Source organism: Maniola hyperantus, chromosome 12, assembly GCF_902806685.2.
Source record: "Maniola hyperantus chromosome 12, iAphHyp1.2, whole genome shotgun sequence".
Classification (NCBI taxonomy): domain Eukaryota; kingdom Metazoa; phylum Arthropoda; class Insecta; order Lepidoptera; family Nymphalidae; genus Maniola; species Maniola hyperantus.
In genome coordinates, this window is record NC_048547.1 from 939,117 (window position 1) to 948,853 (window position 9,737).

Below are 9,737 nucleotides of genomic sequence, written 5' to 3' on the forward strand. Positions count from 1 at the left end.
GTATTAACTTTTCTGGGCTGTTCTTCAGTTTCAGGGATTCGATTTTGGAATGGGTAAAAATTTCAAAGTCACGTGATCGACATGCTAATGGCTTTTTGGCCCCGAACAAAGCAACTTATTTTAAACTTATTATATAAATTAACCTTAAGTTACTGGACCATGCTAATGTTAAAATTAGTATGTCGGTGACGCTCGGGAGTGCCCGGAGTCCCGTGAGATATAAAAACTAAACATAATATGTTTAGTTAAAAAAAAATTTATTAATTTGGAAATCCAAAAAAAACCCACTATTAAATTTCTTTGTTTTTAGTTCTGTCAGCAGTCGCCCCTGGCCACTGACTATCAATATTTTTATGTTTTAGTTATGTTTGTTGTTGGGATTTAGTCCTGCGGTTGCGTTATACAATTTCAGCAGCTCACTTCAATCCGGTATGGTCTAGTGGCTAGGATACCTGGCTCTCACCCAGGAGGCTCGGGTTCGATTCCCGGTACCGGAATAATTATTATTTTTATATATTTTTATATCAAATATATTTTTATAATTTTTTGTCAAACTAACTACCACAAAGTCCTAAAACTTTTCTAACTTTTTCAGAGCTCAGTTTCAGATGTAAGTATAATTGCTCCATTTTGTCTGATAACATCTCATGCATTTATTTAGTTCTTATCTTCTACAACAACTGAAATTCTAGTTGAATAATTCCATTGGACTATATTCTTATTACCAAGTATGATATATAAATCTCCCTTTCATTTGTATCTTAATTGATTCTTTATTAGTCCTAATGTCATATTAAAGTTTAAAATATGTTGCATTTTATTAATAGTAAGCTAGCTGCTAGACTATATTTGTACAATCTTCCAAATCATAAAACTGTTTTTGGAAATAGGATTATTTTTCAAAAAATTTCAAGAGGAGATTTTGTATTAAAGTAATTTGTAAACGTTTTTTAAATAGCATGTCTTGACAATAGACTTTACCTTTGTTTACTTATAGGCAATATAAATAAGTACGTTACCTATTAGATAAATAGACATGGCTAATATATTCTTTACAATACTAACCCACGACTAAATTGTACATAAAATAATCAGTCGTGCCTTTGTAACTGCATATCAATCTCATACAAGACATAATCATTCCCCGTTATAAATCCTAGTGTCTCTTTTACATATTTAAATTTACCAATACTTAAATCCTCCAAGCCAAATCCATCTTACCGTTGACTTGTTATAAGGAATATTTTAGTTTAAACATTAAAGTGCACAGGTAGAATGTATATTGGGATATACATTCATGAACCAGACATCTTAAGTATTATAGACAATACTCTATCAACTTTGTGTGAATGTATAAAAGTATAAACTTCAAATTATGTTCGATAAGATTTAGCATTTACATTTTAAGCTATCCAATTTGGATTTGGACTTCGGCCGCGTGGACTACACAAATTTCCAGCCCCTGTTTGACACCCTTAGGGGTTGAATTTTTGAAAATTCTTTTTCGCAAATGACTACGTCATAATAGCTATCTGCAAGCCAAATTTCAGCCCGATTCATCCAGTAGTTTGAGCTGTGCGTTGATAGATCAGTTAGTAACCTTTTCGTTTTATATATTTAAGATACCTATTATTTAAATAATCATTAGTTATTAACATCCATACATCCATACAAATATTATAAATGCGTAAGAGTGTCTGTTTCCATGTCTGTTTTTTATTTCATAGGATTTGATACAGAGATAGCTCACATTCTAGAGAGGGATATTAAAGGAATGAAATTTAAGAATCAATTTTATCCCAAGAAATCAAAGAGTTCCCAGAGAATTATTAGAAAGCTATGCGGGAAAAATTACGGATATCATATAAAATAAGTACTTACCTAATTTTTTGGATCACAATTTTATTCTATACTAAGTATCTTTATTATATAAAAGCTTCAAATTTGCAAATATAAATTGATTATAGAAAAACATATTACAGGAAGAAATAAATTACTATTCGGTACATCAAAAGCAGAAATATAGAAATTAACAAATTGACATTATGCTACTTAGAAAACAATAAATATAAATCAAAATTAATAATAGTATACGTATCTAATCACAAAAATAATAAAAAAGATCTAATCAAATCTATTTCTACGAAACATAATACCTACACCGGATAATAAATCAACTACTTATTAATTCCAACAATAAATTATTTAATTCTATTCAATACGAATCAAGATTGTGATTTAATCAAATCGCTTTACGAATGAACAAGGTGTTAAAATAGAAATCATGCAAATCCGAACCGTAACAAACTAGTGACAAAAGTAATTTCGAGTTGTTGCACAATAGCTGTTCAGTTGATCAAATTCAATCGGTTTGTATTGATATATGTACCTACAAACGATATACAGAAAGTATCAAGTGAAAAAATACTGAAAATAGAGTGCGCAAAATAATCTTTTACTGGTTATTGTTTCAAATTCAATTTATTTCTCTGATAAAATAAAGAAGATAAAAAGAAAAAAACTATATACGATTGAAGCAAAAAATTCCGAACCAGTGGTAGATGTATTTGACGATTTAAAAGTGCCTAATTGAAAAAGTTTATTTGAAAAAATCTTTACATATTAAATACAAAAAATAATAATTGCGGAACTGGCAGGAAGGTGGTGTAGGTAAAACACTATCATAAAATTAATAAAACTTCTTATTTATATTTCTATATCTTTTATATTGTACCTCAAAAGGAAAAAGACCCTTACAATATCACTTGTTCATGACCAAATAATTAATATTTTCAATTTACAAAGTAAGATAATTATACCAAGTGGAGTATCATATGAAAGGGCTTTACCAGCACATTTTAAAACAGATTTTTATTTGTTTTTATGCTGAATAGTTTTTGATTTATCGATATTGAAATACGAATGTAGTAGTAGTAGTACGAATGGAACCCTCGGTACGCGAGTCTGGCTCGCACTTGGCCGGTTTTTATTAGATGTTATTTTAAGTTTGAGTATACAACCTCGTATCTTCGAGTTTCATACATCAACGGTAAATTATTATTTATTTCCCATTGTGAGTGCCACAATGGCCGGTAGTCAATAAGATCACGTTGGATATGAGCCTGTGCTGACAGAGATTAGACGTGGCGTGTCAGATGTCAAATCCTGAGATTTACGAGTAAGCTTCATTCACGGCCGCACGTTATTATATGGGGTTATATTTTTTGTGTCCGTCATGAGAGCGTGTACGGTTACCAATGTAATAATAACTTTTTTTGGTTGTTGTTCAAGAATAAATGCATCAGACGATTTACTGTTATTTTCAATTTCAATGGATTCTTCTTCCTGCAGTTTCTATACGAAGGTCGGCAATCATTTGAGTAGAGAAACTCCAAGCATAGCGCTCTCTATTGCCCGCTGATGACAGAGTTTTCTTATGACGCTGATAGTAGGTGACCACGTTTACGATTCATTTAATTACTAGCAACACGATTAAACGAAATGGACAAAATTTGCCCTAGGTTGAACAATTATAAAGGTATTATAATAAATTCGGATAAAATAAACAATGAATTTTGAATAACTATTTACAATTAAAAGCAGTCGCTGAAAATAATTGAAAAAATAAGAAATTTAATCGATTTTGTGACTTTCCCTTTTTTTACTTTACGGCCCTGGATGGAAGTCTTTTTATGCCTATCACAAACTTAATGCCACGACTGCAAAACAACATGCGACTTCTTAAAATAGAAGATTTTTACTATTAAATGGCACATACATTCTGGGGTACGTGTCCATGCAATTTTTGTCCATCTCCTTTCAATTGCAGCGAATTCAAATTACACTTCGGATTTGATCAAAATTTTATAAAACTGGTCCCGAACCTGGAAACCATAACAATTAGTCAAACGGAGTGTTTTATGCAAATCAATCCATAAAAATACTGACCTTTTTCAAACCAGATAACGATGCACGTTAACAGCTCACCAGAAACAGCAAAAATAAAGAACTAATTGAAGCAGGAAACACGACAAAAAAAAACGTGTTTAAATTTTAAAACCGTCTTTGTGGAACCCTCTATTATCTAATCCCTTGCATGTTTACGGAGCGCTCAAATTTCATATCTAGGCGGCTCCTTTGAAAGCTCTTCGCTCTGTTTAGGGTTGTCACCAAATAAAAACAAAATAATTAAAGTCGAAACATTTATTCAAAAGTGTTACCATTGCACAACTTGTCAACAAGTTGGTTGCAAGATTGATTAAGGGATTTGAGACATAAGATAATACGTAAACTTGAAAGTACACCTGCAAGGGTTCCAAACGCACCCTGCTTTGAAAAGAAGCTTACAAGTTACAACAAACTCAGCCTTAAACTTAAAACTTTATACACTAGCGACTAGCAGTAGCTACCTTTCGTGTCATCGCTTCCGTAGGAATTTCCATACCCCTGATCAGTTTCTAGTTTCTACCACAAGCCACCACCTATAGACGCCTAATAGCCGGACACCCCCCATCGCCAAGCTTAGGCAGTTGCTAAGCATAAAAGTCAGCCCAAGCCCGTTGGGTACCCTCATTCCGCCATTGTCTTGATTACGTGACTTTTGAGTACAACAATCACAACAAAGCATGTCCCTGGCCCCCACCAATATTTTACGATTTTGTTTTCATGTAAAATCTCGTGTATGCGTACTCTTGAGGTTGAATTCTCCTAAATCGCTTGGCGGAAGGCACGGTGTTGCTGGTAGAGTGGTAAGTAGAGGTGGCAGCCCTATATCTCTCGTATTATTTTCATTATGTTCGGAAAGCTCGGAATCCGTGTTATTGTTATTCTATCTTTGAGGTGTGGCAGGCCTTTTTTGTTTGCTCTCGGCCGTAATTTATTTGGGACCTTCTTGTTTTCTCCGGCGTCACGTATTATCCTCTCCGGCTGTCAAGGCGCACCGCCTGTGATGAATAAAATCGTACACGCCTACCAAACTGCCCGGAGATTTGTTACGTGTTTTTTAATTGTTGAATGTTTTGACACTTTATTGTATTTTTGAAAGTTATTGATAGGCTACTGGAAAAATGTTTAACTTAACTTATGATAATATTAGCTCTGGCGGGTATATTTTAGTTTGATTTTATTTATTGTTATTTTCTAACGGCTGAAATTAATGATGCAGTCTGTCGGTAAGCTGCTTAGCACTGTTGCTATTTGGCAAAAAGAATCTTACAATATTTAACAAATAACAATGTTGCGTTTTACTCCCTTAGGGGTTGAATTTTCAAAAATCCTTTCTTAGCGGATGTCTACGTCATAATAGTTATCTGCATGCTCTGATCCGTCCAGTAGTTTAAGCTGTGCGTTGATAGATCAGTCGTCAGTCTGCTTTTCCTTTTACATATTTAGACAATTACGAATAAAGCCGTTAGTTATTGTTTATAATATTAATTCTTTTCGATTTTTATTTCACTTTTGTATTAATTAAAACTTCGTATGGAGGAACTTCTATTAAACATACTTAAGCATATAATTCTATAATTAACTATGTAGTAAGTGAGAAAACATAATTTCGTAAAAGTAAACGGAAATTATTTACTAGTACAAAGATAAGAACTATAGGTACTCGTATAATCTAAATAGAAACAAGCAAACCTACATAAACAGGTAACGGCATTAAATAGAAATCTTGATTCCCAACCATGAAGTCGGTAGGTAGGTAGGTACTGAACGCAACTAGAAACATTAATTTGACTGATTTATGTTTTCCGTTAGGTACATACACTTAATCATTGATTGATTATACAGCTGTGGCGACCACAGCTTTATAAGGAATTAATGTCACTTCGAACGCTATTTATGTTAATCATTTAATGATTTGTACATGAAAATTACCAATGTTAATCAAGTTGTCTTTTTAGTATTGATCGTTTATAACTTCATAAATATTGAGAACGCCCAACCATTTTTCAACGTCACTTCTTTTTGATTAACAATTTAGATAAATGTTTAATTTATTTATATCCTCATACTGATCATAATTTTAATTTAATTTGTTTTTTATTACTTTTTGTGCGTTTTAAGCAACAAAGTGTGTCCTGCTTTAACGGTGAAGGAAAACATCGTGAGGAAACTTATATGATTGATGTTGTGAAAGATGTGTGAAGTCTTCCGATCTCAACTTGCCCGGCGTGGTGGACTAAAATATATCTATAATTTATGTTTATGTATAATTTATTTTTATTTTTATCTTCATAGTTTTCATATTTTTAACTGTATTTATTTTATTATAAGCCGTATTTGTAATTTTTCATGACGCAGTGATTCTTATCAATAATTCAACTAGGCTAAGATTAAAATACAAATATTTCCATAGTTATTGTACGAATTACCTACTATGAACTACGAATTAACACTGAATAGGTACAATATTATTGCTTTCATTCTTACTTTTGAGTAAGTACGTATAAATATATACGTCACTTAAAATTCCTAGTAATGTAATAAATTACACTTATTAAATCTCTATCTCTGTTATACAATAAGTCTAAAGCAGCTCTATGTCTTTCTTATTCTTTAATGTCTGACTCGGCAGAGCTACCGGTTTTTAGCTTCTGATTGACGGCTGTCGGCTTCGCTTATAGCCCTACAAACGTATATTTACCTTTATTATAACCTTTAGTACCTTGGAATACAGTTGATTTTTACTCACTTGAGCTACAATTGTGTAACTTGATGTCGGCATTCGCTGCGGCGCCGGTCGACGTGGCTAGAACTTGAGTATCATCCACTTATTCATTACGGGTTTCTATTCAGTTTTAATCATAATCGGGATATTAAGAGTGCTCTTCATGGTCGCTTCAAATCAACTTTCCAGAGCGTATTTTTTAAAAACCTCATACGCTGTTGGCTGTTGGGCGGTAAAAGGGACAGATAAAAGACGAGTACATGCGACTGAAATGCGAATAATGTGATGGATGTGTGGTGTGCACCGAGTAGAAATATGTCTGTGGTGGTGTGACAAGGATGGATAAGATAAGGAATGAATATGTAAGGGGAAGCTTGAAAGTAGCGCCAGTGGTAGAAAAGATGAGGGGTAATAGGCTGGCATGGTATGGGCAAATAATGCGGAGGGAAGAAAGCCATGTCACTAGAAAAATTTTAAATATGCATGTGGAATGAAAAAAGAGGACAGGACGACAAAATAAAAGGTATGCAAGGATAGATTGCGTGAAAGTTAAGAAAAAACTACTGAATTTATGTTTGCAAAGTATAGTTATTTCAACGAATGAATAAATAAATGTCTAATGTTAAAATTTTTTAGAATTGTTATACCCCTAATCTTATTTTATTTACGCCCAAAGATGTCATAAATTTAGAGTTAAAATAGGAATCTTTTGAGGCTCGTAATTTTAAAATCAATATTTTTTCAATGTTTTATATATCAATAAACCTAGATAATGAGGAGATAATTAATCGATATTATACTTTTTTGAGCGTACAGTATCAAAATTAAATAATGTAGTTGATAATTACCCTCCTACGTTTGTATGAAGAAAGCACCGTCCTGAGCCCTCTTAAGGGCGCACATTTGGGACCACTTCTGGTGTCTGTAAAGATTAATTATTACTGGTTATCATTCATCTCATGATAATAATGAGATTTAATGTTAATTTCGATGCGTCGGGAGGAGTCATCGAATGAATTTTAAATTAATTCCGTATAAGTAAGTAGGTACAAGAGATAATAATAATTGTTGATAACTTGAGACTGTAGTTGGGTAACTTTAATGTCTTCTTCAATTTCTAAAGAAAATTAATGAATATGGAAATGATTATGAATGTATATTATTAATTATGAAACAGTAGTAGATACAATTATTGCATTTACATAACATTTATGCTCGGAGTAATAAGTTTCAGAATATACCTAATGTGCGTTTTATAATGAGGCGTTCTTTGGTGAGAAATATAATCCTTAGATTCTATCAAAATCAAAATATATTTATTTCATTTAGGACAACTATTGTTGTATTAGGCAACCTCGGTTCTGTAGTGCATCAGGTATGTTTGCTGAGGCGCGGACAGATGGCTTCGATGCCATCTGGCGCAAGAAAACAGCATCACTGTTGTCCAGAGTCCGAGGAAGCAGCAACGGGATCCTGCGCATGATAGCGGGCAAAATGGATAGTCCTCTGATGGGGAAACTCGTGCAGAGGACTAAATCCCTTTTAGTTATTAAGTACTAACATAGTGATTAAGTATTTTGTTACTAACTCCTTAGTGTTTAAGTATTAACATAGTTATTAAGTATTTATTGTTACTAACACATAATGGATCAATTGTTGTCCGATTTAATAAATAAATTGAAATTATCATTATTGTATCTTATGCTGCATCTGTGACTCTACCACTGGTTCAAAATGTAGATTATACTGAGAAGAGTCGGCAAGAAAATAGACAATTACTCTTTTCAAACCATAAAATGTTATCACTAAACCATCTCGTGAGTATATGAAAAATCAGCCAATTGCTTCCACGTAACTTTGTCACTATGGAATTCATCTCAGTGACCTCAGTGACGCCTGGATTTCAAACGGGTAATTCATTAGTATCTAAGAGGTGGCGCTGATTTATTTGGTTTCTAAACCGTGAAAAATTTTGTTCGCTTGACCATATTAGGTAGGTATCTTGTCATTTAAATATCGATGTTTTTTGTAGTAAAATAATTAATTTGTATGGAACTGGATGGAGCCGCAGGTTGCCGACCACTGTCATAACAACATTTTTTTTGTATAAAGAATATTATCCATGTTAAATGACTAATATTCTCCTTTCCTGCCCAACTAAGCGTCAAGCTTGTGCTAGGAGTAGGTACGACAATAGTGCAACGGGCGGAGTTTGAACCGTCGTCGACCTTTCGGTTTTTAGTCCACTCCTTTACCCGTTGAGCTATTGAGGCTCATTAAGATGAGTCTTCATATTCTTAATGTTGCCATTCCCAACTACTACTTCTAACAAGCTGCCAGTTTCTAAATATAAAAGCTTCACTAATAACCCGTTGATTAAAGTGATTAAGTTATCCTAATTCATTCCCAACGATAATGTTTAATGTTGTACCATTCGTCTACAAATAATCACTCGTTATACAGCTTCCAGCTACAAAATAAAATATGGCCGCTCATTTTTCGTCTCGCCCCAATCTCACCGCGTGTTTATCTATACAATGGCGGGCATCATTTGTCTTTGCCGCTTCTAAATATTTCTCATTGTCTTTGAATAATTTTGTTAATAAATTCCGCCAGTCAAAACCTTGAGGCGCTCGAGCAATCTCTTTTGTTTATCAAACACTCCTAGATTTGATTTATTTGAGGTTTCTCAGAGCTGTGTTTCTTAGATTAGAAGCACTACTGACTACGCTTCGTGTTCGGTCATATTTGAATAAGCCAATTTCAAAGACTTCATCTACTAGAATGACGAAATGGTTGAGTTTGCAAATGACATTTAGCAAATGCTTTAAATTCGTCATTATCATACCCTTATTTATAACCTCATCATTAATGACCCAAATAAAAAATGAAACTTTTCTTGTTTCTAAATAGTTTTAAATACATATCAAAAATTGCGGACCGACAGGAATCGAACCCGCGTCCCCTGGGATCGTGCCCGACGCTCTGACCATTAAGCTACGGTTCGCTTGTTGCCAGTGTCGAAATTTATGATATGTATGTTCACTCAGTACTGAAGCGACTGTTT

At 33.4% G+C, this 9,737-nt stretch overlaps 1 non-coding gene across 1 annotated transcript; it reads left to right on the forward strand.

Annotated features, from left to right (window-relative positions):
* The first annotated feature begins 425 nt into the window (after positions 1-425).
* Positions 426-497, forward strand: TRNAE-CUC (transfer RNA glutamic acid (anticodon CUC)). Its single transcript has one exon. It is a non-coding gene; the product is annotated as a tRNA-Glu (tRNA).
* The last annotated feature ends 9,240 nt before the right edge of the window (positions 498-9,737 follow it).